Source organism: Eptatretus burgeri, chromosome 17 (genome assembly GCF_056783735.1).
Source record: "Eptatretus burgeri isolate ZD-2024b chromosome 17, Ebu_testis_v1, whole genome shotgun sequence".
NCBI lineage: Eukaryota > Metazoa > Chordata > Myxini > Myxiniformes > Myxinidae > Eptatretus > Eptatretus burgeri.
In genome coordinates this window covers 21,097,641-21,107,246 of record NC_140977.1, presented here as the reverse complement: position 1 = coordinate 21,107,246, position 9,606 = coordinate 21,097,641, and positions in this window count along the sequence as shown.

Sequence of the window (9,606 nt, the reverse complement as noted above, 5' to 3'; positions counted from 1 at the left end):
CGTACCAGTGGTCGTACCCGTAGTCGTAGTAGTAGTAGTAGTCGTACCAGTACCCGTAGTCGTACTCGTAATTCGTACTCGTAGTCGTACCAGTTCCAGTACCCGGAGACGTAGTCATAATAGTACTAGTAGTCATAAGAGTAGTCTTGGTCGTGGTTGTACTTGTGGTCCTAGTCGTACTTGCAGTCGTACTTGCAGTCGTACCAGTAGCAGTACCCATAGTCGTACTAGTAGTCCAAGTCTTACCAGTACTCGTAGTCATACAAGTACGAGTAGTCGTACTTGTACTAGTAGTCGTAGTCGTTCTAGTTCAAGTACTGGTAATAGTCGTACCAGTACCCGTAGTCGTACGAGTCGTATCCGTACCAGTACCCGTAGTCGTAGTCGTATTAGTACTCGTACTGGTAGTAGTCGTACCAGTACCCGTAGTCGTACCAGTAGTCGTAGTCTTATTAGTACTAGTACTAGCTGTAGTCGTACCAGAACACGTAGTCGTACCAGAACACGTAGTCGTACTCGTAGTCGTACTAGTAACAGTAGTCGTAATCGTATGAGTTGTCGAAGTCGTTCGACTACGAGTACAAGTCTGACTACTAGTACTACGACGACTACTTTTAGTCGTAGTCGTACTAGTAGTCGTATGACTACGATGACGACTACTAGTAGTCGCAGTCCTGATCGTAGTCGAAGTAGTACTAGTACGAGAACGACTACGACTACGACTATAACTCGTAATCGTACTATGAGTACGTGGTCGTAGTCGTTTGACGACGACTACCAGCACTAGTATGACTACTCGTACTAGTACAAGTACGACTACGACAACGACGAGTACTCGTACGACTACGACTTCGAATGGTACGACTACGACTACAAGTACGACGACTCGTACGACTACTAGTACGACTACGACCACGACCACGTATTAGTAGTACGACTCCAACTACTAGTCGTACTCGTAGTCCTTCTAGTACTTGGATTCGTACGACTACGACCACGTACTAGTAGTATGACCAAGACTACTTGTCGTAGTCGTAGCCGTAGTCGTACTCGTACCAGTACCCGAAGTGGTATTAGTACCTGTACCCGTAGTCGTACCACTATCAGTACCTGTCGTCGTCCCAGTAGCTGTACCAGAACCCGTACCAGCACCCGTAGTCGTACTGGTTGTCGTACTCGTACTCGTACTAGTACTATTAGTCGTACTACGAGTCGTAGTAGTACTAGTACCAGCACCAGTTCCCGAAGTTGTACCAGTAGTCGTACGAGTCGTACTCGTAGTCGTAATAGTACTAGTAATCATACTAGTAGTTGTGGTTGTACTTGTGGTCGTAGTCGAAGTCGTGCGACGACTCGTACTAGTATGACTACTGGTACTACGACGACTACTCGTAGTCGTACTTGTGATCGTACAACTACGACTACTAGTAGTCGTCGTCATCGTCGTCGTTATCGTAGTCGAAGTAGTACGAGTACTAGAACGACTACGACTACGACTAGTAGTTTTATGTCCTACTACGAGTACGTGGTCGTAGTCGTAGTCAAAGTCGTAGTCGTACTACTAGTACGTGGTCGTAGTCGTAGTAGTAGTCATAGTCGTAGTAGTAGTCGTAGTCGTACTTGTACTAGTCGTCGTTGTATTCGTCGTCGTAATAGTGCTCGTTGTCGTAGTCGTACTAGTAGTCGTAGTCGTAGTCGTACGACTCCGAGTACGACTTCGACTACGACTACCAGCACTAGCACGACTACGACTACCAGCACTAGTACGACGACTACAAGTACGACAACTTTGACTACAACTACCAGAACGGCTACGACGACGACGAGTACAAGTACGACAACGACTACAACTACTAGTCGTACTCGTAGTCGTAGTATGACCATGACTACAAGTCGAAGTCGTTCTGGTTCTAGTACTCGTAGTCGTACGACTACAAGTACGACTACGACTACGAGTACAAATTCGACTACGACGACGAGTACGACGACAAGTACGACTTCAACGACGAGTACGAATACGACCACGAGTAGTCGTAGTCGCACTAGAACGAGTAGTCGTCGTAGTCGTACTTGAAGTCATATTCGTATTCGTACTACGAGTCGGAGTCGGAGTCGTAGTTGTTGTACCCATACCAGTAGTCGTACTTGTACGAGTAGCAGTCGTAGTCGTACCAGTACCCGTCGTCGTACTAGGAGTCGTAGTGGTACTTGTAGTCGTACCAGTAGTCGTAGTCATACCAGCTGTCGTACGAGTAGTCGTACTAGTTGTCGTACCAGTACCTGTAGTTGTCGTAGTCGTACCAGTACCAGGAGTCGAACTAGTAGTCATAGTCGTACTAGTACTAGTAGTCGAAGTTGTACCAGTACCCGCAGTCGTACTAGTAATAGTCGTAGTCGTACTAGTACCCGTAGTCGGAGTAGTCGTACCAGTACCCGTCGTCGTACTAGGAGTCGTAGTGGTACTAGTAGTCGTACCAGTAGTCGTACCAGCAGTCGTACGAGTAGTCGTACTAGTTGTCGTACCAGTACCCGTAGTCGTACCAGTACCAGGAGTCGTACTAGTAGTCGCAGTCGTACTAGTACTAGTAGTCGAAGTTGTACCAGTACCCGTAGTCGTACCAGTACCAGTACCCATAGTCGGAGTAGTCGTACCAGTACCAGTACCAGTTCCCGGAGTCGTAATAGTACTGGTAGGAGTCGTGGTCGTAGTCGTAGTAGTCTTACCAGTACCCATAGTCGTACGAGTACTAGTAGTAGTCGTAATCGTACCAGTACCCGCAGTCGTCGTCGTACTCGTCATTGTATTAGTAGTCGTCGTGGTCGAAGTCGTACTCGTCCCAGTACGACGAGGAGTAGTCGTATGACTGCGACTACGACTACTCGTACGACTTCGACTACGACTTGTACGACAAGTACTAGTACCACCACGACCACGTACAAGTGGTACGACAACTACTCGTCGTACTCGTCGTTCTAGTACGAGTAGTCCTTCGACTACGAGTACGACTACGACCACGTACCAGTAGTACGACCACCACTTCAAGTCGTAGTCGTTCTAGTACGAGCACTCGGAGTCGTAGTCGTACGGCTTCGAGTACGACTACGAGTACGACTACGACCACAACCAGTACGAGTAGTCGTAGTGGTACGAGTCGTACTCTTACCAGTACCCATAGTCGTACCAGTAGTCGAAGTCGTGTTAGTAATAGTACTAGTTGAAGTCGTACCAGTACCCGTGGTCGTACTCGTAGTCGTAGTCGTACGAGTAGTCTTGGTCGTACCAGTACCCGTAGTCGTACTAGTTGTCGTACCAGTAGCAGTACCAATACCCGTACCTGTAGTCGTACGAGAAGTCGGAGTCGTACCAGAAGCAGTACCCGTAGTCGTACAGGTAGTCAAAGTCGTAGTCGAAGTCGTACTTGCAGTCGTAGTCGAAGTCGTACCAGTAGTTGTACTAGTAGTCGAAGTCATACAAGTACTAGTAGTCGTACTCAGAGTCGTAGTCGTACCAGTATCCGTAGTCGTACGAGAAGTTGGAGTCATACCATTAGCAGTACCGTAGTCGTACTCGTCGTCGAAGTCATACTTGTAGTCGTACCAGTAGTCGTACGAGTAGTCGTAGTCATACAGGTACTAGTAGTCGTACTCGGAGTCGTACTAGTAGTCGTAATCGTAGTCGTACTTGTAGTCAGAGTCGTAGTCATAGTCGTCGTACTCGTACTAGTAGTCCTACTTGTGGTCTTCGTAGTCGTAGTAGTACCAATACCCGTAGTCGTACAAGTACGAGTCATAGTCGTACCCGTAGTCGTACTAGTAGTAGTCGTGGTCGTGGTTGTACTTGTGATCGTAGTCATAGTCGTATCAGTAACTGAAGTCGTACTTGTATTCGTAGTCGTACCAGTAACCGTAGTCGTACGAGAAGTCGTAGTCGTACCAGCAGCAGTACCCGGAGTCGTACTCGTAGTCGAAGTCGTACCAGTACCAGAAGTCGGAGTCATACAAGTAGTCGGAGTCGTAATTGTACTAGTAGTCGTAGTTGTACTCGTCATAGTCGTCCTACTCGTCGTCGTAGTCGTACTAGTGGTCGGACTTGTAGTCTTCGTAGTCGTAGTAGTACCAATAGTCGTACTAGTAGTAGTTGAAGTTGTAGTCGTACCCGTAGTAGTAGTAGTAGTCATACCAGTACCAATACCCGTAGTCGTACCAGTATCAGTACCCGTAGTCGTACTGGTGGTCGTACTCGGAGTCGTAATAGTAGTCCTAGTCGTACTTGTACGAGTGGTCGTAGTCGTACTCGCCGTCGTAGTCGTACTTGTAGTCTTCGTAGTCGTATTAGTACCAATACCCGTAGTCGTACCAGTACTAGTACTAGTACGAGTCGTAGTCGTACTTGTAGTAGTTGTAGTCGTAGTCGTAGTCGTACTAGTAGTCCTAGTCGTACTTGTAGTCGTAGTCATACAAGTACTAGTAGTCGTAGTCATAGTCGTCGTACGAGTAGTCGTAGTCATAGTCGTCGTACGAGTAGTCGTAGTCGTTCCCGTAGTCGGCGTAGTAGTAGTCGTACCAGTACGAGAACCCATAGTCGTAATAGTACTAGTAGTGGTCGTAGTCGCCGTACCGGTACCCGTAGTTGTACGAGTAGTCGTACTAGTAGTTGTACCAGTACCAGTACCCGTAGTAGTACTCATAGTCGAAGTTGCACTCGTACGAGTAGTCGTACCAGTAGCAGTCCCAATACCCGTACCAGTACCCGCAGTCGTACTCTTAGTAGTAGTCGTACTTGAAGTCGTAGTCGTACCAGTACCCGTAGTCGTACGAGAAGTCGTCGTCGTACCAGTTGCAGTACCCGTAGTCATAGTCATAAGAGTACGAGTAGTCGTACTTGGAGTCGTACGAGTTGTCGCTGTCTTACGAGTCATCATACTTGTACAAGTTGTCATAGTCATAGTCGTCGTACTAGTAGTCTGAGTCGTACTAGTAGTAGTATTCGTACTTGTACTTGTAGTCGTAGTCGTACGAGTCGTCGTACTAGTACGAGTTGTTGTAGTCATAGTTGTCGTACTTGTACTGGTTGTCGTAGTCATAGTCGTCGTACTAGTAGTCGTACTAGTAGTCTTCGTAGTCGTAGTCGTAGTCGTACCAGTACTCGTACTAGTCGTAGTCCTACCCGTACTCGAACTCATTGTAGTAGTAGTTGTCGTCGTAGTCGTACTCGTACCAGTAGTCGTAGTAGTCGTACGAGTACCCATAGTCATAGTCGTAATAGTACTAGTAGTCGTACCAGTACCCGTAGTCGTACTAGTTGTCGAAGTTGCACTCGTACTAGTAGTCATACCAGTAGCAGTACCAATACCCGTTCCAGTACCAGTACCCGCAGTCGTACGAGAAGTCGTAGTCGTACCAGTAGCAGTACCCGTAGTCGTAGTCATACGAGTACTAGTCGTCAGACTTGTAGTCATACTCAGAGTCGTACCAGTCGTCGTAGTCGTAAGAGTCGTCGTACTTGTACTAGTTGTCGTAGTCATAGTCCTACTAGTAGTCTTCGTAGTCGTACTCGTAGTAGTTGTCGTAGTCGTACCAGTACCCGTAGTCATACCAGTATCAGTACGAGTTGTCGTACCCGTACCAGTACCCGTAGTCGAACTAGTCGTCGTACCAGTACCCGTAGTCGTACTAGTACTCGTAGTTGTACTCGTCGTCGTACTAGTACTAGTCGTCATAGTCGTACTACGACTGGTACTAGTAGTCGTACGAGTCGTAGTAGTACCAGCACCCGTAGTCGTACTCGTAGTCGTCGTACCAGTACCAGTACCCGAAGTCGTACGAGTAGTCGTACTATTAGTCATAGTCATACCAGTACCCGTAGTCGTACTAGTAGTCGAAGTTGCACTTGTACGAGTAGTCATACCAGTCGCAGCACCAATACCCGTACCAGTACCAGTACCCGCAGCCGTACTCGTAGTCGTACGAGAAGTCATAGTCGTACCAGTAGCAGGACCTGAAGTCGTAGTCATACTAGTACGAGTAGTCCTACTAGTAGTCGTACTCGTAGTAGTTGTAGTAGTAGTAGTCGTCGTAGTCGTACCAGTACCCGTAGTCGTACCAGTAGTCGTATGAGTACTCGTACTGGTAGTAGTCGTACCAGTACCCGTAGTCGTAGTCGTACCAGTACCCGTAGTCACAGTCGTACCAGTATCAGTACCCGTAGTCATACGAGTCGTCGTACCCGTACCAGTACCCATAGTCGTACTAGTACTAGTCGTCATAGTCGTACTACGACTGGTACTAGTAGTCGTAGTAGTACCAGTACCCGTAGTCGTACTAGTAGTCGAAGTTGCACTTGTACGAGTAGTCGTACCAGTAGCAGTAACAATACCCGTACCAGTAGCAGTACCCGCAGTCGTAGTCGTACGAGAAGTCGTAGTCGTACCAGTAGCAGTACCCGAAGTCGTAGTCATGCTCGTACTCAGAGTCGTACTAGTAGTCGCAGTCGTCATAGTCGTCGTACTAGTAGTCATAGTCGTACGAGTAGTCTTCGTAGTCGTCGTAGTACCAGTACCCCTAGTCGTACCATTACTCGTACGAGTCGTAGTCGTACCCGGAGTAGTAGTAGTTGTAGTCGTACCCGTAGTCGTAGTAGTAGTAGTCGTACCAGAACCAGTACCCAGAGTCGTAATAGTACTAATAGTAGTCGTGGTCATAGTCGAAGTAGTCATACCAGTACTCGTACTAGTACTTGTACTCATAGTCTTCGGAGTCGTAATCGTCCCAGTGGTCGTACCAGTACCCGAAGTCGTACTTTTAGTCGTACTAGTAGTCGTAATAGTACCAGTAGTCGTGGTCGTACAAGTAGTCATAGTCGTACTAGTCCAAGTACGACTACGACTAATAGTATCACTACGACTACTAGTACGACTACGACTTTGACTACTAGTACGACTATGATTGCCAGTACGACAACTTGTACGTCTTCCAGTACGATTACCAGTACGACTACGACTTCGACTCCTAGTACGGCTACTGGTACGACAACTAGTAGTACTAGTAGTCGGAGTCGTACTCATACGAGTCGTCGTCGTAGTCTTACTAGTAGTCGGAGTCGTAGTAGTACCAGCACCAGTACCCGTAGTCGTACTAGTAGCAGTACCAGTACCCGTACTAGTACCCTAAGTCTTACTAGTACTCGTAGTCAAAGTCATACTCGTCGTCGTACTACTACTAGCACTGGTAGTCGTACTAGTCGGAGTCGTAGTCGTACTAGCACCAGTACCCGTAGTCAGACTAGTACTAGTCGTACCCATAGTTGTACCAGTACCCGAAGTTCTACCGGTAGTCGAAGTTGTACGAGTAGTCGTACCAGTAGCAGTACCAATACCTGTACCAGCACCCGTAGTCGTACCAGTACCCGTAGTCTTACGAGAAGTCGAAGTCGTACCAGTACCCGTAGTCATACGAGAAGTCGTTGTACCAGTAACAGTAGTCGTACTAGTAGTCGTAGTCATATTAGTCGTCGTACTGATAGTCGTAGTCGTACCAATAGTCGTACTAGTCGTAGTCGTACCCGTAGTCGGACTTGTAGTTGTGATAGTAGTCGTAGTCGTGTCGTATCAGTAACAGTACCCATAGTCGTAATAGTACTAGTAGTCGTGGTCGTAGTCGTAGTAGTCGTACCAGTACCCGGAGTAGTCGTAATCGTACCAGTAGTCGTAGTCATACCAGGACCCGTAGTCATACGAGTAGTCGTAATAGTACTGGTAGTCATGGTTTTGGTCGTATTCGTAGTCGTAGTAGTACCAGTACCAGTACCCGTAGTCGTAATAGTACGAGTAGTAGTCGTGGTCGAAGTCGTAGTCGACGTACCAGTACCAGTACCCGTAGTCGTACTTGTACTAGTAGTAGTCGTAATCGTACCAGTAGTCATAATCGTACCAGTACCTGAAGTCGGAATCGTACTCGTAGTCGTGGTCGTAGTTGTGCGACGACTAGTAGTCGGTCGTACTCGTGGTCGTACAACTACGACTACTAGTACAAGTACGACGACTAGTAGTTGTAGTCGTGATCGTAGTCGAAGTAGTACGAGAATGACTACGACTAGTAGTTGTATGTAGTACTACAAGTACGTGGTCGTAGTCATACGACTAGTAGTCGTAGTCGTACTACAAGTACGTGGTCGTGGTCATAGTCGTAGTCGTACGAGTAGTCGTACTTGTACTATTCGTCGTCGTAGTCGTACTCGTAGTTGTAGTCCTACTAGTACGACGACGACTCGTATGACTACAACTACTAGTACGACTACGACTTCGAATGGTACGACTTCGACTACAAGTACGACTACGAGTACAACGACAAGTACGACTACGATGACGACTTGTACTAGTACGACGACTACGACTACTTGTCGTACTCGTAGTCGTTCTAGTACTTGAAGTCGTACGACTACGGCCACGTTCTAGTAGTACGACCAACTACTTGTCGTAGTGGTTCTAGTTCTAGTACTCGTAGTCGTACGATTACTTGCAGTCGTACAAGTAGCAGTACCAGTACCCGTCATTGTACTAGTAGTCGTAGTCATACTAGTACTAGTAGTCGTACCAGTAGCAGTACCCGTAGTCGTACCAATAGTCGTAGTCGTACTAGGACTCGTCGTCGTCGTACTAGTAGTCATGCTACTACGAGTACTAGTTGTCCTACTCGTACTATTAGTCGTACTACTAGTCGTACTAGTCGTAGTCGTAGTAGTCGTAGTAGTCGTAGTAGTACCAGCACCAGTTCCCGTAGTCATACCAGTCGTCGTACCCGGAGTCGTACTCGTAATAGTAGTACCAGTACCAGTACCCGTAGTCGTGCTCGTAGTCGTAGTCGTAATAGTACGAGTAGTTTTACTCGTGGTTGTACTTGTGGTCGTAGTCGTAGTCGTACTAGTGGTCATACGATTACGACTACTAGTACAATTACGACGACGACAAGTCGTCGTAGTCATGATCGTAGTCGAAGTAGTACGAGTACTAGAACGACTATGACTACGACTAGTAGTTGTATGTAGTACTACGAGTACGTGGTCGTGGTCATAGTCGTACTTGTAGTCGTCGTCTTCGTACTAGTGCTCGTTGTCGTAGTCGTACTAGTCGTAGTCGTGCTTGTCGAAGTACGACTTCGACTTGTACGACTTCGACTACAAGTACGACTACGACTACCCGCACTAGGACGACGACGACGACGACGACGACGACTACAAGTACGACGACTACGACTACAACCACTAGTACGACTACGACCACGACCATGTACTAGTAGTACGACTACGACTACGAGTCGCACACATATATATATATATATATATATATATATATATATATATATATATATATTTATATATATATATTTATATATATATATTTATATATATTTATATATATATATATATATATTTATATATATATATATATATATATATATATATATATATATATATATATATATATATATATATATATATATATATATATATATATATATATATATATATATATATATATATATATATATATATATATATATATATATATATATATATATATATATATATATATATATATATATATATAT